The following is a 26,791-nucleotide window of genomic DNA, read 5'->3' as shown; positions in this document are numbered from 1 at the left end:
TCCCCACCCCCAGCCCAGAAAACCACAGTGAAAAACTTCTCAAAAGTGAACTTCTCATTTCTCAAAACCAAAGTGAAATCTTTCAAGGCCCCAGGGCCAGTGGAAACTACGGCCCAAGCTGCAGAATCCTATATAAATGCATTCTACGGACATCTCCAGGAATGCATGGATCAAGCTATCCCAAACAAAACCAAGACCCAGTCATCCACAGGCAGGCGTCCAGTCTGGTGGACCCCAGCCATAAATAGACTGTACAACAGAAGGAGGAAGATACTACATGATAGAGCAAAATCCCTAATAGGGAAGGCATCTCTGATCAGTACTAGCAAAAAATTATGATCCCTCATAAAATCCTCCAAGGCCAGCTTTGAGAGAAAAATTGCACAGGACACTAAAGACAATCATAAGGCTTTTTTCAGTTATGTTAGGAACCTGGGATGCAACTCCCAGACTTGTTCTGAGTTGATTCTAAATGACAAAAAATACACTGAACCCACAGACATCGCCAATATCCTGGCAGACAGGTTCAGTGCAAACTTCTCCACCCCCAAAAGCGCAAGTGTCTATCCCTGCATGCCGCTGCCTCCCAAACATCTCTGATGCTCAGGTGAAGGCTGCCCTCTCCAAAGCAAAAAACACTGCTTCCATGGGACCAGATGGCGTCCCGGGTTGCGTCCTACATGAACTCCAAGAAGAATTAATCCCTCAAATAAAACAGCTGTACAATCTCAGCCTCACTACAGGATATGTGCCCACAGAATGGTGTACAGCAATAGTGGTCCCACTCCACAAAGGTGGAGCCTCCACGGACCCTGGAAACTATTGTCCCATAAGCTTAACTTGTTTAGTCTGCAAGGCTATGGAGAGGATCATCATGGAGCTCATAAACAAAGACATCGGGGACCTACAGACACTAGATCCTACCCAATTCGGCTTCGTCAAGGGCAGATCCTGCCTTTTGAACCTGGTTGACTTCTTTGAAACAGTCACCAAAGCCATAGATGAAGGGAAGATAGTCCACACAGCCTATCTAGACCTAGCAAAGGCATTTGACACAATACCCCACACGGACATCATAGATAAGCTATCCAGCTTAAATATAAACCCCTATGTCACAAGATGGGTCGCAAACTGGATCAAAGACAGAACCCACAGAGTGAGAGTTGCTGGAGCCATGTCAGACTCGAAACCAGTCACATGTGGTGTCCCACAAGGTTCTGTCCTGGGACCGCTCTTGTTTGGTATATACTTTTCCGAGGTACAGGCCAATGTGGGAGGACTATGACTCACCAAGTTCGCGGATGACTGCAAACTGGGCGCCATAATCGACTCTCCAGCTGACACAAACATCCTTCAAAAAGGTCTCACAGAGATGGATAACTGGTGCCAGAGCCATGGTCTAAAGCTAAATGCCAAAAAGTGTATAGTCATACCCTTTGGCAAAAACAATGTGCCCACAAACTACCACATAGGCGGTAAACCATTAAGTACAGAGAAAGTAATTAGGGATCTGGGGACCCAAGTTGATAGCAATCTCTCCTTTGACAACCACATTGCCAAAGTGGTTAGAAAGACCTTCTATATGGCCCACCTCATCATGAAAGGATTCACATCTTGATCAAGAGAGGTAATCGTGCCCCTTTATTCATCTCTCATCAGGCCCATCATAGATTACAATGCCCCTTTTGGGATGTACCTTACCTGACACCTGCAGCAATTAGAAAGACCCCAAAAGTACCTCACCAAGAGGATCAAGGGACTCAAACAGATGCCATATGCTGCTCGGTTAAAAAAACTCCAGCTCTACTCAGTTGCATACCGAATACTTCGAGGCGATCTATGCCTGACATATAAAGCTATGTCCAATCCAGAATTAATGGACATGCTCCACCTCAGTAAATCTAAATCCCTTAGAGCCACACGCTCGAGGGACTTGAACCTCAGCACAGAAATAAATAGGACTTGCTGGAGGGACAGATTCATAACCCAGAGGCTCCCTTCGCTCTGGAATAGAATTCCAATTCATGTTAGGCAGAGCACCTCATTGAATCTCTTCAAGAAGAATCTTGATGAGTGGATGGGGGATCGTAGGTTTGTTCCGGGGATTACTTCCGTGTCACTATTAGACAGATGCACAGTAAACTAAACCGTAAAAAGAGCACAGTATGCTCAAATCAAGGGGTGGCATAAGCCAAACAAAATCGGGCTAGGCTTATAATTGCCCCAGGGCAGATAGCCTAGTATGAACCTATGAACCTATGAACCTATAAAGCAGTGCTAAACAGCTTTGCCACTACTTGGTATATGTAAACATAATCGTACACACTCATTGGCACAACTTTGGGCAATGTTGTGCAATATTGGCCAATGTTCAGCAATGCTGAAAAATGTTGAGCAATGTTGGGTAAGTCTGGTCAAAGTTGGGCATAGTTGAGCAAAAGCAGGTAAACATGCATATATATATGCTTTACTGGACCTTAAGCAGTCTGGTCTGCCCAGTATGAAAATTTAAAGCAGTGACAAGCCTTGAAGCCAGGATACTGTGTACTATAGGCACAGTGCCAAACCACTAAATCACGACAGTATTTCACTGGGCAGCCTGTATGAAGACATGTTGATAAGTCAGTGCAAAGTGTCTCATGGAAACCCTGCAGGCATAGCATAATTCATGTTGAATTATGACACAAAGGTGAGCCCTGCAGTATAAATATAACTTGATTTCCGACACACATAGCATACATGTTAATATTGGGCGTGTTCACACATCGTAACAAATGTAGTGGACTCCAGACAGCAACATACTGAAAGGTCACACTGGGCATGCTCACACACTTGAATAAATGAGACAAATGTCAGGCAACAAAACACTGAAAGAGCAAACTGGGCATGCTCACACAGGCCATGTCTGAGTGCAGCAGTGGGCCAGACATATCTGGCAGTTCATGTGTTAAACCAGGAACCTCTCACTAGCCACTAATCCTGCCTTGTGCACACAGTTATAAGACAACAGACACATATATAACATCTTGGAACCCTGTCATAATCAAATATGTACTACAGATACATAGGTTGTACTTAGAAAGTGGGAAAGCAAAGAAGATAACAAACCGGCAGTCAGTATCATCAATAAACAATGTGCACTCCAAACATTATCATAGGTACATAGGTTCATAGGTTGATACTAGGTATCAGCCCTAGGGCATTCATAAGCCTAGCCAGAGTATGTTTGGCTTTCACCACCCTGTAGATTAGTATACTGTGCCTTTGAATAGTAGGTCACACAAGATAGCCATTGTACGGTTAGTGTATTGTGCCTCTGTCTAGCAGGGACCCAGAAGAGATCCCAGGGGTAAACGTATGATCACCCATCCACTCGTCAAGATTTCCCTTGAAGAGGGTCAGTGAGGGGCTCTGCCTAACTTGGACTGGGATTTCATTCCAGAGTGAGGGGAGCTTCTGGGATATGAATCTGTCCCTCCAGCATGTCCTATTAATTCTGTGCTGAGGTTGAAGTCCCTGGAGCATGTAGCTGTAAGGGATTCTGATATCCTGAGGTGGAGCATGACCAATAAGTCTGAGTTGGACATGGCTGTATACGGCAGGCACAGATCGCATCTGGGTAGGCGGTAAGCAACTGAGTACAGCTGGAGTTTCTGTAGCTGAACTGCATAGGGCATCTGTATGACTGTCCTGTTCCATTTGGTGAGGTACCTTTGGGGTCATTACAGTTGCTGCAGGTGTCGGGTAAAGTACATCCCAAATGGGGCATTGTACCCAAGTATGGACCTGATGAGTAGAGGTGCACAATGACCTCTCTTGATTTAGATGTGAAACATTTTGGGATAAGGTGGGCTATGTAGAAGGTCTATCTAACCACTTTGGCAACGTGATTTTCAAAGGAGAGATTACTATCTACTTTGGTCCCCAAATCCCTAAGTACACCTTCTGTATGTAATGGATTACCACTTATGTGGTAATCGATGTGCACTTTGTTATTCCCAAAGGGGATGACTATGCATTTTATGGCATTTAGCTTCAGGCTATGGCTCTGGCACCAGTTATCCATCTCTGTGAGACTCTTTAGGAGGATGCTTGTGTCAGCTGGAGAGTCGATTATGGCACCCAGTTTGCAGTCATCTGCGAACTTGGTCAGCCATAGTCCTCCTGTGTTAGCCTGTACCTCAGAGAAATATATACTGAGCAAGAGAGGTCCCAGAACTGAGCCTTGTGGGACACCACACATAACTGGTGTAGAGTCTGACATGGCACCTGCTATTCCAACCATGTGGGTGCTATCCCTGATCCAGTTTGCAATCCATGTTGTGACATATGTGTTGATATCTAAGCTGGTGAGTGTATTTAAGATGCCCGAGTGGGGTATTGTGTCAAAGGTTTTGGGAGGCCCAGGTAGGCTGTGTGGACCACCTTCCCTATGTCTATGGCCCTGGTAATTGATTCAAAGAAGTCAACCAGGTGCAAGAGGCAGGTTCTGCCCTTAACAAAGGTGAATTGGGTAGGATCCAGTGTCTGGAGGTTGCCGATGTCTGTTTATGAGTTCCATGATGATACGCTCCATAGCTTTGCAGACCAGGCTAGTCAGGCTTATAGGGTGATAGTGTCCAGGGTCCCTTGTGGCACCACCTTTGTGGAGCGGGACCACTTTTGCTGTACGTCATTCCTTGGGTACATATCCTGTCATAAGTCTGATATTGAACAGTGATGTTACGTGAGGGTTATGTTCTTCATGAAACTCATGTAAGACGCAGCCTGGGACACCGTCTGGTCCTATTGATGCTGTGTTATTGCATTGGAGATGGCAGCTCTCACATGTTCATCTGTGATTTCAGGGAGGCTACACTCTGTTGGAATGGACATTTGTACTTTTGGGGGATGGGGGGGGAGAAATATGCACTGAACCTGTCTGCCAGGATGTTGGCAATGTCTGTGGGTTCAGTGTATTTTGTTGTCATTATGCACTAACTCAGAGCATAGCTGGGAGTTGCCACCCAGGTTCCTGACATAACCAAAGAAGGCCTTGTGATTGCCTTTAGTGTCTTGTGCAATCTTACTGTCGAAGCTGGCCTTAGATGATTTTATGAGTGATTGTAGCTTCTTGCTAGTACTGATCAGAGATGCCTCCCCTTTGTGGGATACTGCTCTATCATGTAGTAGTTTCCTCCTTTTGTTGCATAGCTTATTTATGGTCGGGGTCCACCAGACAGGTCACCTGCCTTTAGAGGAGTGAGTCTTGGATTCATGTGGGATAGCATGATCCATGCTTTCCTGTAGGTGTCCATACAATGGGTTTCTAAAGGATACTGTGGTATGAGTTGTAGTTCCCACTGGCCCGGGGGCTTGGAAGGAAACCACCTCGGTTCTGAGAAGTGTGACGTTTGCTTTTGAGAAGTTCCTCACCAAGATTACCTTGGCTGGGGGTGGGTATGGGATATGGATGTCCAGTGAGATAAATGTATGGTCTGACCTTACCAATGAGGGGTATACCTCTGGTGTGGAACATAGAGTCCCCATGTTGGTGATGACCAGGTCCAATATGTATACCCCTCTTGTGGGGGTGGTGACCAGTTGTTCCATAGCATTTTAGTTTATATATTTGAGAACCCATTGGGCGAGGGTGTTGGGGCTTGAGTAGTATTCCCAGTTAATGTCTGGCTAGTTGAAGTCACCCAATATAATGGTGTTTGGAGAGACCTACATATTCCCCAGTGTTCTCAGGAAAGCAGAGTGGGGTCCCTGAGTTTGGGACAGTGGTCTGTAGCAGGCTACAACCTGAAAGGCAGTTTAGCCCACTGTTAGTTACACATGGATGGTCTCCGATGCTTTGTGCAGTGCTACTAACCTGGAGGTTTGTGTATCTTTGATGTATATGGATACTCCCCCTCCTTTTGTGGTGTGGTCCGTTTATTGTGGCTGAAAAGCATGGTATGAAGTGTAACCTGGTAGTGCTGGGGTTATTTCAGGAGCCTTGAACCAGGTGTCTGTTACTGCACAGATATTGATATTCTCCATACTGAAGAGAGCCTTGAGTGCGTGCATTTAGAGGTGTAGACTTCTGGCATTGAGCAGCATTACCCTTAGTTTCTTTTACCTTGTATTGTCTATGGAGGTGTGTTTGTCTTTTGAGCCTTGCCTAAAAAAGGCACTATGGGGGTGGCAAGCGCCTTAGCCAGTATTCAAAAGCCCAGGGGTGACAGGTGCAAGCCATCCCTAGTGAACTAACATGGCATGATGAGCATGTCATCCCAGACCGACAGACACTGGATCCCCTGTGAATGACACAAATACGTTAGCCAACTGTTAAAATTGATCATGTTGCCTTTATACTGTGGCATCATTCTTGTTGAGGGTAAGATGCTACATAAGGTCAGGGTCATACCAGCCTGGGATACATGATCATAGAGCTCCTCTATGTCTCTTTTCATGTAGTCCAGGGAGGAACGTCTCAGGACATTCACACCAGCATGGACAATGATGGAGTCATATCTGTACTTGCTTTGGAGTGACCTGAGTGCATGTGTTATGTGACGGATCCTGGCACCCGACAGACAGCTTACAGTGAACTTCTCCTTGTTCAGCCTGGTGAGTGGGACATCAGTGTGTCTGACAATGGAGTCACCTATCACAGGTGTATTAGGTGTGTTGTTTAGCCTTACGGGCAGTGACTGTGTGGCACACTGACATTGTGTGCTTTGTGATATGTGGGTATAGTTGTGGGGAAGCAGTTGTTTGGGTGTCTGCTTTGGGGGTCTTTGCTGCTTAGGCAGAGTTTTATTTAGATCCTCCGAGTATGTTTTTGTGTGTTTATGTGTTTGGTCTGCTGTTGCTATAGGTCTATGTGACACTGGAGTCATGGTGTGTGTGCTTACCTTCTCCTCCTGATAGACTGTGCCAGTCATGGGTCTAGAGAGTTCAGCATCCAGTTTGTCTATATAGTTGCATCTCTCACAAATATTTGAGTTTGTTGGGAGGAGGAGAGGGTTGTCTGTGTACATAAGGCAGTTGTAACATTGCCTCAAAATCCCCATATTCACCAGCTGGACTGGAGAGTACACACAAAACTGACCTTAGGACATGTCAGGATATTATGATGAAATACTCTTTTGACTGATCAAAAAGGATCAGTAGGGTTTTAAGTGTGTGTAAAAGAGTATAACACGGGTTTAGTGCCTATGTTTGTTGGTGTTTTGTAAGATTATCTGTGAAGGAGTCCAGACAGAACTATGGCACCTCCTTCAGCTATGTCATAAATAGCAATGTACACTCATATATGTCCTGAGTCAGGGCCAACTGTAAATGACTGACAGTGCCAACATCCTGTCACACAAGCCCATGCATACATAGCCACCTCCCACTGACAAAAGGCCCTATCATCATACCAGGAGATACCACATGTAGAATGGGTAAACAGCTCCTTCCAAAGCTGAAAACATGGCAGCGATTGGATTACATTGTTTCCCTATATGTGTCATAAGTGAACTGCAGAACAAACAGACCCTGCACCTCAATAGTCTGTTGAGCCTTACCCTCTCTACAGGATATGAAACCGTTGAATGGGTTACAGCAACATATGGCACACTCCACAAGTGTTGGTGCACAACAGACCATGGGAACTATAGTCTTATATGCCTATGATGTCTGATCTGCAAGGCCACGGGGTCCATCATGATTGAAGTCATAAACAGAGCCATTGGAAGCTGACAAACACACAACCCTACCAACTGTGGTCTGTTCATGGGCAGATCATGGTTCCCAAACTGCTAGACTGTTTGCGAGGCAGCCAGCCAGGACATACATCACTGAAATGAGCTACACACATCCCACATAGACCTTGAATAGCCCCTTTCCAATATCCCAGACACATATCGTATCCAAAAAATCAACAATCTGTGCATAAATATGTATTGTCATATGATGGATTGGCAACTGGTCCACAGATAGATCACACAAGCTAAGAATTGTGGAGTCCTGTTCAAGCTGTTAACACCTGCTGTCCCCCATGGTGCAGTCCTGGGATTGCATAAAACAAAGTGCACACACATTATCATGTCCAGTCTGATGATGTCAGCATCTTACAAATATAGCAGTGGAAGTGAAAACCCCAGTAAAGCATATAGCCCGTCGTGTTAAAGCGTATGTCTCTAGTGTCATAACTTAGGTAGGGATTTGAATCCTGCATTTGCTGAGTGTGTGTGTGTGTGGGGGGGTGTGGCTGTGTGACTTCCTTTGAGAGAAATGCCCTTTTTGGAGACTAGGGAAACACCTTAAAAGAGGTATAATCCCCTTTGGCAAGTCTGATGATGTCAGCATCCTACAAATATAGCAGTGGAAATGAAAACCCCAGTAAAGCATATAGTGTGTCTTGCTAATGCTTATGTCTCTACTGTCATAATATAGTTCAGTAAGGGTTTGAATCCTGCAATTGCTGTGTGTGTGTGTGCGGGGGGATGTGTGTCTGTGTGACTTCCTTTGAGAGGAATGCCCTTTTTGGAGACTAGGGAAACACCTTAAAAGAGGTATATTCCCCTTTGGCAAGTCTGATGATGTCAGCATCCTACAAATATAGCAGTGGAAATAAAGCCCCAGTAAAGCATATAGCACGTCATTTAATGCATATGTCTCTAGTGTCATAATATAGTTAGATAGGAATTTGAATCCTGCAGTTGCTGAGTGTGTGTGGGGGTGTGTGTGTCTGTGTAACTTCCTTTGAGAGGAATGCCCTTTTTGGAGATTAGGGAAACACCTTAAAAGAGGTATATTCCCCTTTGGCAAGTCTGATGATGTCAGCATCTGACAAATATAGCAGTGGAAATAAAAACCCCAGTAAAGCGTATAGCGTATCATTTTAATGCGTATGTCTCTAGTGTCATAACATAGTTAGGTAGGGGTTTGAATCCTGCAATTGCTGAGTGTGTGTGTGACACTGTTGGTCAATGTGGTGTGGGTTTTGCTTATACTACGGTATGACATATCAGGATAAAAACAGTATGTGTGACAAATACATATATGTACATGTGACCTCAATTAGTACATAGGTGTGAAGCCTGCATACTACATGAATACATTTGTTACCTTTGACAGATTGTGCCATTGCTTCTCAGATCGTAGGTCACATATGTATGTATGTGACAAGGCCGGCCACTGTAGTGATCTGTGGCCAAGGTCATCTGTATCACACACATCCTTGACAGTTTCTATAGACTAGTGTGAGTGAGGGTACATGCCTGGGGTATATGTCAGACATGTTCATACACAACAAAGTCTGGCAATAATGGACAGTCATTATAGGTGTACAACAGCCTTGTGGATATGCATACAGACCCCTTACTGCTTATGTGATACACCGAGGGACTTCAGAATACCTTTGGATATGTGGATACCAAAGGACAGATGACATAACACTTGGCTATATGTACACATCGGTACCCGACATACATGTTGGGGGCTACCACCTATGTGGTACTGTTGGGATACTATGTATAGTAAATGTGGATGACTGTGCTATAGTTGGCTTAGAGCTATACAGCATGGGTTGGACAACAGGTATCTGTCTGTATGATACTCTTGTGTAGGATATGTGGCCCATCCGCAGAATGCATTGTAGGCCACTGCATGCATTTCCAGATGTGGATGGACATATCCCTAGTGTGTTTGCATGTACTTAAGAGGGCTATATGCCAAACAGGTGTGGTCCCAGGAACGGGTGGTGGGTAATACCACTGGTTACTGTTATAGTATAGTACCGGAAGGATCCAACTGTTACTGAGTTCCCTACATCTGTGTGTCAGTTGTCAGGACATCATCTAATGATTGGTTATAGTCAGGCTGTTGAGGTTGTGTATACTACCAGAATGCAAAACACTGACAGATAGTAACAGTATCACTCACAGCATAGTGTCAAACCATGTCATACACACATGTGTACCCATGTTAGAACATATCTGTAGTAGAATGCATACTGGCCACCAAGAGATACTACGAGATGTTAACACTGTGTAATACAGGGTATGTCACATGGCCCATGTGTCCACTATGCACGTACATGCAGACAGTGCACCCCCACCATGTTCACAGATGTACACCTGCTAATCTGTACTGCACACATCACACACGTACTGTCCACTCACTAACACATGCTGCCAACACTGCACACTTCAGCCAAGTGGCACATGGGTGGACAATACATACTCAGACTTAACACTGGTGTAAACAATACTAAATTGACAATCATAGCTTTGATGCAGCATGCCTGCTCAGATATACCTACAAGGATATCATTACACTTTCCTGTTGACAACATGCTAATATTGCTACACTGCTATAATATCACCCTGTACATCAGCACCATGTTAGCCTGTTCCTGCATCAATGTTACAGATCACAGGAGGTGGCACAGGTTTCATCATATGCACAGGGTGTGTTGTTGGTTTGCCAGAGCCCGACATTGACCTATCCAATCGACATGTATGTGTGTGTGTGTGTGTGTGTGTGTGTGTGTGTGTGTGTGTGTGTGTGTGTGTGTGTGTGTGTGTGTGTGTGTGTGTGTGTGTGTGTGTGTGTGTGTGAGGGGCAACAGTACAGCATGGACCAATGTTGATGTAATGTGTGTGTTTATGTGTGAGCCCTAGGTGTTTGGTTTATGTGTGTGTGTCTGCATGCACACAGCTCCATCATGTGGCTGCCATATACGGGAGGTTGTGGGACAGCCACAGACTATACCTGCCAGGCTGTACAGATCATTGTCTCTGGGCATGGACACAGTACCTGTGCCTGGCAGGGGTGCTACAGACAGTACCGGGTACCAAGCCTGACTGGGTACTATCATCAGAGGCAGAGGTATGTCAATTGGACCCATGTCCTTTCTGGGACTGTCCAGAGCCATGTGCACGTGGTCTGCTAGGATGGTCAATCGACAGGCCAGCCCCAGGTACTGCCACTACAGGAGTGGCTGTGATCTGTGGGTCGTCAGAGACAACTGCCAGCCATTGATGTTGCTGGCATACGTCCGCATCAACGTCTCAACCGCCCCGCACAGTCCTGTCTCATGGAAAACACATTGTGAAGAGCATCTAATGTCTCCCCCCAATGTCTATCAATGACCTCGGTGTAATTACGGATGGCACCGGCAAGGTCACGGGTACTGTCATTGATAGCAGTGTTATGGGTCCTCTGTGCCCTTAGTCCCTGTCTGGTAGCATTCCATATGTGCCTTTGCCTGCATTACAGCCTGGAACATACCTGAGGTTGTAAGACCTGTGGGGGCACGTCTGCCAGGGGCATTATGACCAGCGGTGCTCCCACGACAACCCCTGGACATCAGCCTATGTGGTACTGTTCCAGGAATCTGGGTATGGCTGCTGTGAGGGGATGCATGTGCCATGGATACCACACTATCCTGGTCAATGCCAACTGTATGCTGTCCCTCGGCTAAGGCCATTGGTGATGAGGGATGTATTGGCAGTATGAGTGTGCGCATAGATGGTGTGGAAAGCTGTGTACTGTTGATTGACGGACCAATGACAGACCCTGTCAAACCTGCCTGTGCCACAATACATGTATCATCATCTCCACTATTTGTGGCAGTGACTTCAGGTTCTCTGCTGCATTCCGCCAGCCCAACCTCAGCACCTGTTAGAATAAGACAGGAAACACACTTTACAATCTGTACATGATGTTATCACACATGCACACAAGCACATATGCACACATGCACACATGAACACATGGACACATGCACACATGAACACATGCACACATGCACACATGCACACATGAACACATGAACACATGCACACATGCACACATGCACACATGAACACATGCACACATGCACACATGAATACATGCACACATGCACACAAATACACTCATCACTACAGCAGATACACACACACACCAGCAATCCAAAACATACTCAATAGTGGTTGAAGGTGGGTGACAGTATCACAAGGCAAACAGTCACCTCACACTTGTCAGCATGCAGAATATGTGTTGCTCAAGACCATGCAGTGTGAGTGTAGACAGCCCTTGTTAATAACAGTGTACATGGCTTTGATGCATGTGTGTAGTTGTTCAGTGATTGGCTTCACCCTGGAACACAATGTGTACAAGGACACAACATTGCTGTGCAAGTATTATAAGCTCTGCAATGTCCTGTGCACCATCACTCACAGGTATACATACCATGGCTGGATGTGTTATCTGTGTGGCACATAGATTTCCATGTCTGATTACAGTGTCTGTGTCTGTAGCAGATTGTTGTGGACACAGGTGTAGAACATGCATGCTATGTACACACACAGAATGAGTGGTGCATGTATATGTGATGGAATACCAATGCTCGACATTGTACAGTGGTTATGGTGAGTGTGGGACATATTGCAGACCTGCCAGTGCCAGCCATGACATGGCATGCTACAAGACTGCAACATTAAACATCACACATACTCAATGGGTGTCATGTGACCTATACACCCAATAGCATTCCAGGACATATATGTGTCACTTTGTACAGATGGTGACTGCTATGCATATTGTGTATAGTTGCATATGTTTGCACACACACAGCATGCTATGCATATTGTGAATAGGTACATATGTTTGCACACACACAACATTGAGGTGCAAAGCAATGACTGCTATGTGTAGTACTGTGGTCACTGTAACTGGATGGGGTGTAGTACCATGAGCCATCATCATCATGCATCATGTGGCCATTCAAGGCTACTAATGTGTGACAGACCACCGCCTAGCATGCTGTACCTGAACTGCAGTGCCATGGCTACATTCACAATTACACTGCCACTTTGTACATGGGTGTGTGAGGTGCCCAATAGGGAGCATTGCCTAACATGACTGTGTTATGTGTTGAAGAGTGTTGCACAGCCCCATGATAGGCCTCTACCCCTCAGGTATATTATGTGTGCTGTGTGGATGACATGTGGGATACTGAAGTGTGACCTTACAGTGGGTGTCTGGTTATGCCATGTGTAGCATGTTGAGGTGTGCTGCGTATGACAGACGTGTTATGTTGAGTACATGTGTATCAACTATGCCTATCCAATGTGCAGTATGGTGTTGCCACAATTGTGTCTGATGCTCTGTGTATTGCATGTGATTGAGGCAGCTACTGACATTACTGACATGTGCAACGTCTCACAGCAAACATGCACAGCATGCATTATGCTTAGGTGTGTTTCGTGTACATGGCCTACACCTCACCTATGACATGCACATTTCATTAGCAATATTAAAGTTATAACACAGTCACCAGCATGGATCGTCTGCTCTGCTGTCACACCAGAGGGACCTACAAGAATATGAGACAGTTTGTCACTGGCCACAACTGTGGCATTGCTACTGTGAGTTTGCTAAACTACAGTAGAACAACAGTCGACAGTCACAGGTGTACAGATAATATTCCAAATATCAGTATTGCACAACACTAGGCAGCACAACTGCTAAACACACAGTACACATCTCACATATGCATAATCTAACAATACAGGTAACAGTAGTCTAGAGATAGGGCATGTTACCAGCACGCTCCATGTCAACATGATATGTGGCTCCGGCCTCCATGACGACACATGTCTGTTGCAGTTGCTGTTGTTGGCCAGGAGCCACCATGCTTAGGAGCAGCTCCTCCACTCTGGTGAGGGGGGGATGAATGGTCACCCCACCACCTGTGGCAAGCTGTTGTCTATGGATATCAGACGCACGCTGCCGGACAAGTATAATTAAATCACTGCAGTGATGACGTACTTGCTCATATGTCTGGTTATGCATGCCTATGTCATTTACCCGACAAACAAGATCTTGCCACAGTGCAGTCTGCTCATGCTGGTGCTGGCTGGTTCTGGAAAACAGCAGGGAGTAGTGCTGCACCAGGCTGTGGTGGATTTCCTGTTCCTCCACTGCTGTGTAACAGGGATTACATTGGTGGGCCATCACCCTGAAAGAGAAATGAACAATATGTGTGAGCGAGTCATGTGGCACACTTTACACTCTTAAGTACAGATATCACTTAACTGCCATATATAGCATCCACTTGTCTGTCAGAGGATACACACGTTCAATACCACATATTGGTGCTTATGCCACAACTGACTGACAGTGCCTGGCACACTCTATATATCAAACCACTATACACCAGTACCCGGCACACTGTTTGCGACACAATGCACAACCTCACCACAGGGGTATATATCAAGCTAATGCATGAAGGAAGATGTCATCCATTGCAATGAATGTAAAGTACAGTTACAGTATTACCAGTAAACTACCCTAGTTGTTGATGCCATACCACTGCCTAACATATGTGCACAGTTGTTAATATACGTGGCATACTGCTGTAACAGAGTATACATGTTGCTAGATACACATGTATACCCTGTAACACACATATGATTGCGGGCATGGTACAGGCATAATTACACACACACATCAGACATACATACAACACACAAATGTATGCCAACTCAGATGAGCTTTACCTGTGTACCATACAGTACTGTGTGCCACTACTTACAAAACCTTATGCCTGAGGTATATAATCTGTGCAGACTACAGGAAACACACAAGACAGTGTTTCCAAGCAATGTGAACATACACCATACTGTGCTGTTCAGGCCTACAGCTTCAGGTAGTACTACAGTTCATATGGGAGTTGGATTCACCAGCAGTATCACTCACTAAGCATACATGTATTGCTGTAGCCTACAATGGCACACCACAGTCAGCAACAAGGAACTACGTCACAACGTATGCCATACTACTATGTCTGCCTAGCAATAATATACACATCTTTTGCTGGTCTCATAGCTAGGACACAAACTACCATGACAGAAACACATTCATACTAAGCTATCACACCTTTACAGACCTTGCACACATTCACCGTCACACTCATTCAACCTCACATAGCAGGTATTGCACTGAGTACATGTGTGTGTGCATCGTGTCATAGGTAGGTAATATGCTATTGGCCCTAGGGCCTTGAGCAGCCTAGCCATATGCTACCCTGGCCTTTGACACACATGTAATTTGATTTCACTTGCCCCTGTCATCCAGAACCACAGAGGTGATTCCCGGGGTGTATTACCTATCTCCCAAACAATCATCAGGGGTATTTATGACAACTGCTAATGAGGAGCCTTGTTTGCTATTGATAAGTGGTTTATTCCAGAGTATGACATATCTCTGAGATAGGAACCTATCCCTCCAGCATGTGCTGTTTAGTGAGCTGACGAGGTTTAGGGCCCTAGAGCGTGTAGCCCGGAGGGATTGTGATATGTTGACATGGTGGTTGTCCAACAGCTATGGGTGTGACATACCTCTGTATGTCTGGCAGAGGTCACCTCCGGGTGGGCGGTATGCAACACAGTCTAGCTGTGGTTTTGTGAGTCAGTCTGCATAGGGCATCTGTTTGAGGCCAGTATTACTGTTTGCGAGGTATGTATGTGGCCTTTCCACTTGCTGTAGTTGTCATGTGAGGTACATACCACATGGGCATTGTGATGAGTAGAGGGGAACACTGACCTATATTTCCCTAGATGACACACCTTTTGTGATGACACGTACCACGTAGACAGATTACAAGACTAGTGTGGCACTGTGATTATCAAAGGGGAGGCTACTGTCCACCTGTGTCCCATGTTCCCTTATCACACCTTCAGTGTTAGGTAGACTACCACCTATGTGGTAGTTAATGGGTACAGTGTTTTGGAAAGGAGGGATGGCACTGCAGTATTGACACTGGTCTTCAGTCTATGCCTTGGTCACCAGGCACCTGTTGCAGTACGTATGACCCCATGTCTCTCTCCCTTTCTTTCTCTCTCTCTCTGTCTATATATATATATATATATATATATATATATATATATATATATACATATATATACACATACATCTAAACATCCATTGCTGTACATATAGATGTACATATAGGCACATATACGGTCCACCTTTCATAGTGGGGATATCAATTATGCGACAGTTGTGAGATATACAGTTATGTAATAATATTGCACAGTGTTGTGCAGAATGCATTTTGTTGTCCTCAGCCCATGTAGCTTTAGCAGGCCTCACTGGCTGTAACACAGCAGATCTGACAAATCAGTCCCACAGCGTTTAACCACCACATGAGATATACCAGCACTGCATGCTGTTTTCTATGCCACACACTACAACCTACATAGATATATGCACGTAACAACCTTCAACAACATATATATGTCCACCCTTCACTAACAGTTGCAGTATGTCCCTTGCGCTATGCACATGTGCAGATACATATAGATATGTACTGCTGCCACATATGGATGATTCACAGTATGTAAAGTACTCTTCAAGAACATCTACTACATGCCAGAAAATACATATGTGTTACATACCTTACCTTTGTATTTCTCTGCTCCATCTGTTGTTACTGTTTTTTTTTTTTTGGGGGGGGTTCTCTGTCTGTTTCTGTTTCTGTCTCTTTTGTCTGTGTCTGTGTCTCTGTCTCTCTCTTGCTCTCTCTCTCTCTCTCTCTCTCTCTCTCTCTGTTCCTGCAATGATATTATTGCATGTGTGAACAGCAGGTACAACCTGCTTTTCTAGGTATCTGCAAATGTGCATGTGACGGCCTCTGCACCAGTTGGTGCCCACCATTTAGTAATTGCATGCAGCCTGCTGTGTGGTAATTGCTGTACTCACTGTGATTGCAGTCCACTGCTATAAAATGCTAGGTAGGTAGGCGTAGCCCTTTCAGCTTTCCAAGGTGGGGCCCATGCTTGTTTGCTCTGGACACCGTTGTGTCAGTCAGAAGGTTGGTATATGTCTCATATCTGAAGCTAGGGTTGTAGCCAGTGATATGCATGTTGTACTCAAACCTGAATGTTGCTGCTTCCAGTACACACTTCTCAGTGTAGAATTTTACTCACCCCTCCAAATGCTAACACAGGATACATGGGAGTATGTACTTTCTTTTCAAATTACACAATTAACTGCCATACAAAAGTAGTTATTGCAATGTATTTCTCTGGAACATGCACTGTTTGTGAACTGCTATACTGTAATTATTAAGTTACTCAGTTCTGAACAATTTGTGGTTTGTTTGTGTTAACATTAGCACAGGCTGCTCAAGACAACTGGACATATTTCAGTACTGAGTATGCCTACCTACACTCTTGGTTGTGCCTGAATACACAGGTAGATAGTACTTTTGGGTAGGGGTGCAGAACTGCAGAGAGCATTATTTATTATCGTGTGATGTTTATCTTGCTGAACATACAAGGTTGCTGTGTACCTGTTAGTCTATCAAGGCAAGTAGTCTGTCTGCGTAGCTCCCACATGTGGACATATCCAGATGGTAGCCAGAGGTTAGCCTATTATTCTTTGTCTGTGTACCACACCAGTCTTATCAGCACTGGAACAATGGCATTGTCACAGTTGGTTGCTAGCAGTACATGGCTACATCCTTTGATATTTCTGTGTTGTACTCCTACATAAGGGCATGCTTGTGGAACTCCTTCCAAAGCTATTTGCAGAGTGTGTAACAGCAGAAAAGCTGATATGCCTGTGTGTTTCTGCCTCTGCCAGGCCTCAGATATTCTCAGGTATATATTTGAACAGCCTCAGGGAAAGGTACATATACGTGAGATACACCTGTAATATATTACAGACATATTTCAGTTGAGACTTTGAGGGAATCAGAGCATATGTATTAGTACATCTTTTCTGACGTGCAAGGAGTGTCTACTCTCACTTATTGACATTATACATTAAGTGTGATTCCCCACTTTTCTGCCTAATGTTAGTACTTTTCAGAGGGATTCAGAGGGGCACAGCTAACATTTGTTTACAAATCAGGGACATCCCTGTAAAGCAGTCACAGTTGGGAAGTCTGGCCTCTGCCCTATTCAAATATGCCAGTGTTTATCCTGTTCTGATACTGTGTGGGGTTTGTAAGGTGCTACTGTAACATTATTCCCTGATAGAATGGCTGGTTCTCTTTTCACAGTCATGTCATGCAATTCCACAACAACTGCTGGCAAAGACCCACAGAACAATATTTGTGTTATGGCATTCCTATTTTCCCTTTACATTCCCTCATTGTAATGTATGATATATTTATTTCAGCACCAAGTTATTGTATATCTGCTGTGGCTAGTGGTACTTCATACAGTCAAGTGTGCTCAAGGTATGGGGTTCGAGACTGACAGAAGTGTTTTATTTTGCTGCTGAGCAGAACAGGGGCCCTGCCATGCAGAGTGACTAAGGCACTTTTAAGCAGTTGTAAGTGGGTTTGCGCGGGTTTGCACAATGCTTAGCAATACTAAGCTAAATGCACACATGCGCACACTTGTGCAAACCCGCAAACTACTGCTTAAAAGTGTTTACTCCCGCTAACCCCTGCCTCATTTCTTTGAAAGAAAAGAAAATGGGGAGATAGGAAAGTGGTGAAAAAGGGGGCACAAAGAGGGAAAGACAGTAGGGAAACCAGCTCGGGATGTGCAGGATGGGTGTAGGGAAGGCTCATAGCTGCCCATTTCTTTACCAGCAACAGCTGTGCATATGCAATAAATTTGGAGTGAAATTTGAAACCTTCCACCCCTGAGAGAGAGGTGAGGACAACAAAGTATGTTGTACTGCCAGTTATAATTATCAGTTTACATGTCCAGTGGACATGTGTGCGAAATGGGCAGCTATGTATGGGGTGTAATTTTTTTGTGGGAACAGATTACCTTTTTTTTTTTTTTGTCAGGTGAGAGTGGAAAGTGAGGTAGAGGAAGTAGGTATATTTGGGGAGGTAGGTTGGGGAGGTAAACAGACAAGACAAACAAGATGCATACAGGGGCGAAATATGACACATGGGGTGGATGTACACAACTGACGGGGATGGATGTTTGGAAATCGCAAGCCCATGAACCCACAGATGGCAACAGTGGAACTGAGATCCCCTCCCATGGGCAGTCACCACTGCACCTTCACAGCCCCAAGGGTGGCTGTGCTGGGGGCTGCATAGGAGGGGCAGGCTCAACCGTGAGTCGCGCCACTCTCACCTCGAGCTGGCGTAGGGGATCAGCGACTGAACACTGGATCTCCCTACGCACCACAGCCAGGACCCTTCGGAGGGTGACAGGTGGCCCTTCTCCACCCACACTTGCATTGGGTCCCATCCCCTGCTGTGCTTCCTCCCAAAGGTGGCACAGGACCAACGGAGGAGGGGAGCCCGGGCTGGGCACCGGACCTGCTGGTGCCAGGTGCAATCGCCAGCTGAGGGGGGACAGGTGGGTCCGCTGGGACCGGCCTTCCCATACGTTCTGTGTTTAGGTGTGTTTAATTACAACATAGACAACAGCATTCCAAATTAGTTGTAACAGCATGTAGTAATATTCCCATTAACACAACACACTATGGTTCTAACAGTTGAACAGCAAGCATAACACATGCATATATTGAACAACAGTGGACATTCCAACAGCATGCAGGGATGATTGGTGGCAACAGGCCACCAAGATTGGGGTGTTTGAACAGGGCACATGCATCAAAGTTCATGCAGATATTTATAGAACTACAGGACATATGTCCCAACAAATGTTGTGAGATTAGAGATACCCATTGAGGTGTGGAATTGCATTGTTTATGCACATACAGTAGGGTGTAAAAAGATACCTCCATTAACATCTAATAAGTACTTTTAGTCTACACTACATTCCTATTGACTGCAGATGTATATCCCCTACATGTATTATTACACTTGGCAACGTGCATTAGGTTGTGTAATGGGTTTGGCTAGTTAATTATATACCTGACCTATATCTGACATAGTAACTGTCCAAGATGCAGATGTTACTGCTACATACTTATATATTTTATGTATATTTATATATCTACATATCTGGATGTGTTAACGTGACATTTTCTGTTACATTTCTACAGAAACCTACATTTCATGTAGCACACTCACATTTCTCGGGTACACATTAACAAGCTACTCATGTGCCAGATTTACCTATGCATGACAGCCAATTACCAACTGTTGAGGACTGTATATATGCTTCACAACTACTGGCACTTCCTTCATCCACTTTATATGGGACTGCCCAACTGTGGGTTGACAGCACTTAATACAACAGTACTATTTATAAAATGCAAGGGTACAACAATTTTATTTTATTTTATTTTTTTTATTTTATTTTTTTTATTTTACATTTGTTGACCGGGCTAGTCTAGTTGGATATATTTCCATTTTCAGTAGAGGCCTGGTTAGAAAAGCTCCACATAAAACATAACAATGAGACATAAACTAACCTGCCTGGTGGTGCAGCCTTAGCAGCCTTAGAAACATTTCGAAGTAAGTGACACAGACACAATCCAAGTATTATACCTTTATTAATTACATTACACACTTTTCTACAGGCTCTCTCTCATTTATTTGATATTACAGTGCATACAGAAGACTTATTCAAGATATATTATACCTTTATTAATAGGTTACAACACTCGTTTTCAGGCTCGCTCACTTATGTTATATGACAGTACATGCAGATATATTATTCAGGACTTATTTTACCTTTATCAATGGGTTACTACACTCTTTTTCTGGCTCACTCACTTATGTTATATAACAGTACGTGCAGAGATATTTATTCTGGACTTCTTTTACCTTTATTAATGGGTTACTACACTCTTTTTCTGGCTCTCTGACTTGTTTTATATAACAGTACATGCAGAGACATTATTCGGGGCATTTTATGCCTTTATTATGGTGCTACAACACTTTTTTCCAGGCTCTCTCACCTATTTTAAATAACAATACATGCAGAAGAATTACTAACCTGCCTGGTGGTGCAGCCTTAGCAGCCTATCTGCATAGACTTGCTGATTCGCAGCACGGTCACCTGCAACTGTGGAGTAAATGAAGGGATATTGAGACATTCCTATCCATTATATAGACTAAATTAGCATGTCCAACATACTTCATTCCATGGCTACCTACTCAGTGGTGGGGCATCTCACATGTCACGGGCCTTCTGTATCCATTGGTTCAGTAGGTCCTGCTTCCGTCTCTTCAGGGCTGCATGGTGGTGACGGACCTGCTCACCAGTCTGAGGGATGCCTGTGGCACTGGCGAGATCATGAGCTAACCAGTTCCAAGCCTCTGCTTTGTACTCCGTCCCTTGGAACTGGCCCTGCAGGAGTCTTGACTCATGATGGTGGACAAGGAGCCAAAGCATGTATTTCGACTCCTCGATGCCCCAGCATTGTGCTCTAAAGTGAATACCCTCTCTAGCACCAGACATTCTGACTACAGATGGCAGCTACAATCAGTTATGGTGAGTATTCCCACCTATGGAGCTTAAATATGCCAAATTTCCCGCACGTTTTGGTGATTGGCCGTTTTTGAAATTTCTCGGCTGACTGCAGACCTGCTTAGCAATGGTTAATCTTCCATTTATTAGTATATGTATGTTAATAGTGCATATTTATCCTAAGCAGTTATGGCTTAGTGGTTCAGTGCTTTGACTATGGTGCATAGTGTCCCAGGTTTGAGCCTTTTACAACTGCCCAGACAGGCTAGGGGGTGTGGCTGTGTTTAGCTGACTTTGCTCTGTGTTGCTCCATGTTGCTACACGTTAATCCATGTTGCCCTGCGGTGCACTGGTTAGCGCTGTGCACAGCTCCGCGCAAACCTATTGCGCTAGGTAAAGTGCTGCTTAGCTATGGGCAACTATATTGCACTTGGTAAAGCGCTACCTAGCTATGGGCAACTTTATTGCGCTGGGTAATGCGCTGCTTAGCTATGAGCAATTAGATGTCAGGATCCTTCTTATATGTAAATAATATACTTTTTGTTCACTGATACATAGGCCATTTCAATGCATTTTAGTAAAATGTTATTTATATATGTCAGGAATTATTTCATATACTACTTTAAAACATGAAATAGAAAGGGGTGTGGTGGGACTCAAGCCGTGACTGCCTCCTCTTGGGCGAAGTCTTTATAACTACGCTTTTGCTATTTGGCTTAATTTGCATACATAGTTCTTATATGCTCTTCGATGTCAAAATTGCTAACTGTGGCTAAGCAATGGGCACACCCGTGCAAACACACAGAAATACAGGCAGCTATATTGGGAATTATAAAAAAAATAAATACAAATTTTACATTTTACAATTTGAAAGGGGTTTAGTATGTGGGGATATGTAGTGTTGGGTTTGTTGACATTTGAGCAAACTCGCTCATGTGTGTTGACGTTTCACGAATCTGACTTTTGCAGGGGCGTGGAACTTTGCACTACTTGGCAGTTGGACACACCCCCTGTTTCCTGCATGGTCCGTGTTACACTTGGGGATGAGTTAACATGCCCTCATGAATATGCATGGCATGCTGACGTCATACCGTTCAACTGCAGTTTCCGTGTAAGACCTATTTAGTCTTACACGGAGGATTAGTGAATCTGGGGGATAGTCCTTGTTTTCCTTTATCTTTAGTACTATTGCAAGATGATCAGAAAATCCTGTTTTATCTACCACCTGTTCTCCTATAACTAAACCTTCAGATACTATAAAATAATCTATTTCAGTTGTACACATACTCCTTTTGTAAGTCCATGAATTTTTGTCCCAGAGTTTTACCTTACTACAGCTTATAACTTCTAACATTTTTATACCATTCCTTTCTTTTTATGTGTGCCTCTTAAATCCCAAATTAAAGTATCATGTTATTATAATATTCATATTTATCACTACATAGTCTAACATCTGATGCTATAATCTGTTCTTTTCTTTACAATTAGTATAAAGATATAATGTTATAATTTTATATACTTGTTCTTTCCATTTTAAATCTACAATGGTTAATTTTTCCATTTTTTTCTAAAGCTGTATCTAATATCTATTGTATTTCTACGGATTATGGCTATTCCAGAAAATTTCTAATTTCCCAAATTTGATATTATCGTTCTTCCCCACAGTTTCTCTGCTTGTAATCTTTCTTCGTTTGTTAAACATGTGTCTTCTAATAGAATTACATCTACATTACATGCATTGCACCACTCCAATATCCCTATTCCTCTTACTAAATTCTTAAAACTATTCACATTTACAGAAAGCACTCTACATTTTTCATTTCCCTTTTCCTTAGATTCATGGCTTCAGAAGCTCATAACTAATTACTAAGTTAGCTTTATTAATAAGCAATTTAAGCTTAGCTAATTTCCCTCCCAAAGGTGAGAATTAAACACTGTACCTTGTGTCTCTGTGGCAAACACCTTAACCATTACATCAACCCTCATTCACTAGAAATATATAGCATTTTTCATTCATTTCCTTTCTTTTTTCTTTTGTACTTTTCTCTTTAATTTTTTTCTGTCTTACCCTTTTACCAATAGATTTCTTTTTTTTTGCTACCTCCCAATTTATATCTTCTTCATCACTTATTTCAAAACGTTCTTCTATGTCCTCTTTTTTATTTTTTCTTATCTAATTTTCTTTTATTTCTACAACTTCTAAACTTCTTTTCTTTGTTCATCTTCTTCTGTTTCTTTTTCTTTTTATTTACTCTTATTTTCTTTTTTGTAATCCATACACAAATGTCACATTTTGTTGCATTTTTAGCATTTCAATTCACATTTTTTGTACCATGTCCCATTTCCCCACAAATATAAAATTTTCTTTTATCACAGCTATTTATTAAATCTCCTTCTTTTCCACAATAAAACATGTTTTGGGTTGTCCCCAGTATTTTACTACACCCCTATTCCCCTACCCATTTATCACACTCTGTATATGTATAATTTTTTTCTCTTTCGATTTTTAGCATAATGTTACAATCTCATCCACCAGTCCATAAACCCCTTTTATCTTAAACATTTGCAATGTCCACTTCTTTTTTACATTAAGTTTTCAAATGTCCTATCAAATCTCTCTTTCCACCTCTGTTCAAAATGGTACGCACATTGTTTTTATTTGTTTCCCTGTTAATTGCTTTTATCGCATAAAAATTCCATGGGTTGCAATCTTTTTTTCCATCTTCTCCAAGAAAATTTTCCATTGAGAAAACAGTCTCAAATATAATGTCACAAAATGCATTTGTTAATAAGAATAAATTTACTTATCTCATGTGCTTTTACACCCAAAGGAGCTATTAAATTGTCTCACACTTCATACCTGTCCATTTCTTTGTCTTCTTTACTTTGAATCCTTACTACACACTTCTGTTTTTCATTTTCTTCTGCCTTCTTCCCTACTACTCCCCCTTTGCCTTCTTTGACTTTTTCTGCATATGTTTTCTTTTCCATCTCACTGTTCTTTAAAATTGTCTCTGCATACACTTTTGTATTTTTTCCATAATGCCCCACCCCTAGAAATATCTCCTTCATTTTCTGGCTCACTCTGCATCACCATCTCCTTAAGTAAATCATCCCACAACCCTCCTAACTGGAGGGTTGTAATTATACATCCATCGTTTGCCAACTCATCTTCATCAAATACATTTCTTTGAATCACTTCTTCAGAATCCTGCAAACATTCTCTGGTGTTGATTTGTTTCTCTGGTCCACCTCTGTGCCTGGAATGGAAACAGGAAGTGCTAGTAAATAGTAAATAAATAAACAGTAAATAGTGCTAGTAAAAAGTAACAATAAGGCTTAGAAGAAGCTTTCCTTCCTAAGTAAAAGGAAGCATTCCTTCCTAAGGAGCCTTCTTAGCAGAAGAAATAAATAAATAGTAAATAGTGCTAGCAAAAAATAACAGGAAGGCTACTAAATAATACATAGAACAATATAACCCTAGTGGCAAGTATGCTTGCTGTATGCATTCTTATATCTGTCCTGACTTCTATCAGATGACATACCCCCAACAGACTCTCCATGAATATAGTATGTAGTCTTTAGCTGAATATCATATGCTCACAAGTGTCTGCGTGTCCATAGGATGAGGTAGAAGGATGATGTTATACAGTTTTAACATTCCTGAAACTAATAACCTGCTATTAGCACTTAAGACATATAGATGTCACCTAGTGAGCAGAGGGTATACTAACTAGCTTCTATTTTACCAAGAATAGCAGATAGGGTTCATGACATGAAGGTCATGGGAGATGCAGTTGCACATTGCAGCAGTGTCATAATCATGTTACAGACAAGCTGTAACTTGCCAAGGGAAAAACTTGTTATATAGCAGCTGAGAATGGAATGGGGCACCTGGGAGCATCAGAACCAGAGGAATTTTTAATGTCTATGCATGAGGATTATTATTCTAGGATAATTTCATAAGGAGTGTATACTGACATCTAGATGGACCCTGCCTGCCTCTGCACATCCTGTTTAATGATACACCAGGTTGGCAACACTTTCTCCAGATTTATGTAGATTAACAGTTGGGTGTGTTTTATTATAAGTACATTAAGTATCCAGACATGTCAAAGTGGCAGCAGAGGTGGGTTGAGATTGTATGATACATCTTCTATAAACACCCTTAGTGTGCTTACAGCAGGAGTATGACATTTCACAAAAAAACACTTCCTAGTTTTGGCACAGGTACTCATTCAGACTCTGCTGTGCCTCTTATTGTGTATTCACAGGGCAGAACACTGTTATGGAGATACCTGGAGAGGCTAGGGTATGCCACCAGGCTGAGGTTAGCAACCACCCATGGTCTGCTGCTGCTGAAGCTGATGACAATGAGACATAGATATCTGAGTAATAGTCTGATGATATGGTAACAGTGTCTGTCTTCTTCCTGAGTGGGCATTCACCCACAATACAGGCTGACTCTATGGCCTCACAGACAAATGAACAAAAGGCTCAACATCCCACTGAGGAAGGGATCACCTGGGCTTGAACCACCAGAAATACCCCCCATGTGACCGTATGAGCCCACTGCATCTGATGTAGGCATGAGTACCATTTCTCACCTTGTAGGAGAGTCTGATGCTAGCATGTCACAGTTGGTCACTGACAGGTAGGCAGGACTTGGTCTCAATCAGCAAATGTGCTATAGTATTATCCAGGCACAATCTTATGCAAAAGTTCACCATGGACTTGATTACTTTGTTGCATCACATCTGTGAGGACATGGAGGCCAGGGTCACAGTAATGATTTGTATTTAGAGTTTTAATGTGGTGCACAGCACTTACATGTCCACAAACATTTGGAGGTTGGCCAAGGATACATCACTGCTCACACTGGCAGTGTTGTCTTCAGTGAATAGTTCATACCAGGGGATGCCATATAGGAAGGCCATCATGAGGTATGCAGTCCTCACCTGCATCTGGACTGTACAATACTCTGCCAGACCTCATCATGAGCAACCACAAAACCTGACCTCCAGAGAAAGAACATCTCATGGGTGGACCCCATCTTGGTCACAGTCCCTCACCTGCTCTGAATCACTACCAGATTCACCTCAAATATATTTTAATATCATTGGGACCTCATTTTACTACTCCATTTCATTTGTATGCCATTATACAGTCAAGTTTTATACCTGTTGTATATTTGGATTCATTGCACTATAGCACAAAATTGGGCTTTGAATTTATATTAGTCTATGCCAGTCTGCACACAGCTGATTCTAGCACAATTGTACACAGAGTGCTATGTGATTTGTCTATGAATCCTGGCTGTTGTTTCTGCTATCAGAAATAAAGCGAACTGAGTAATGTAACAAAAACTTTAATGAAAAACAAAGCTTTCAGGTCACAAACCCTTCAACAGTGTTAACATCATATTATATTAAGCACATTTAAATAGTATCAGGTCCACATCACAGCCAATCAACTAA

The sequence above is a fragment of the Protopterus annectens genome, chromosome 2.part1, assembly GCF_019279795.1.
Source record: "Protopterus annectens isolate FY-2018-M chromosome 2.part1, PAN1.0, whole genome shotgun sequence".
NCBI classification, from domain to species: domain Eukaryota; kingdom Metazoa; phylum Chordata; order Ceratodontiformes; family Protopteridae; genus Protopterus; species Protopterus annectens.
This window is presented reverse-complemented; position numbering follows the sequence as displayed.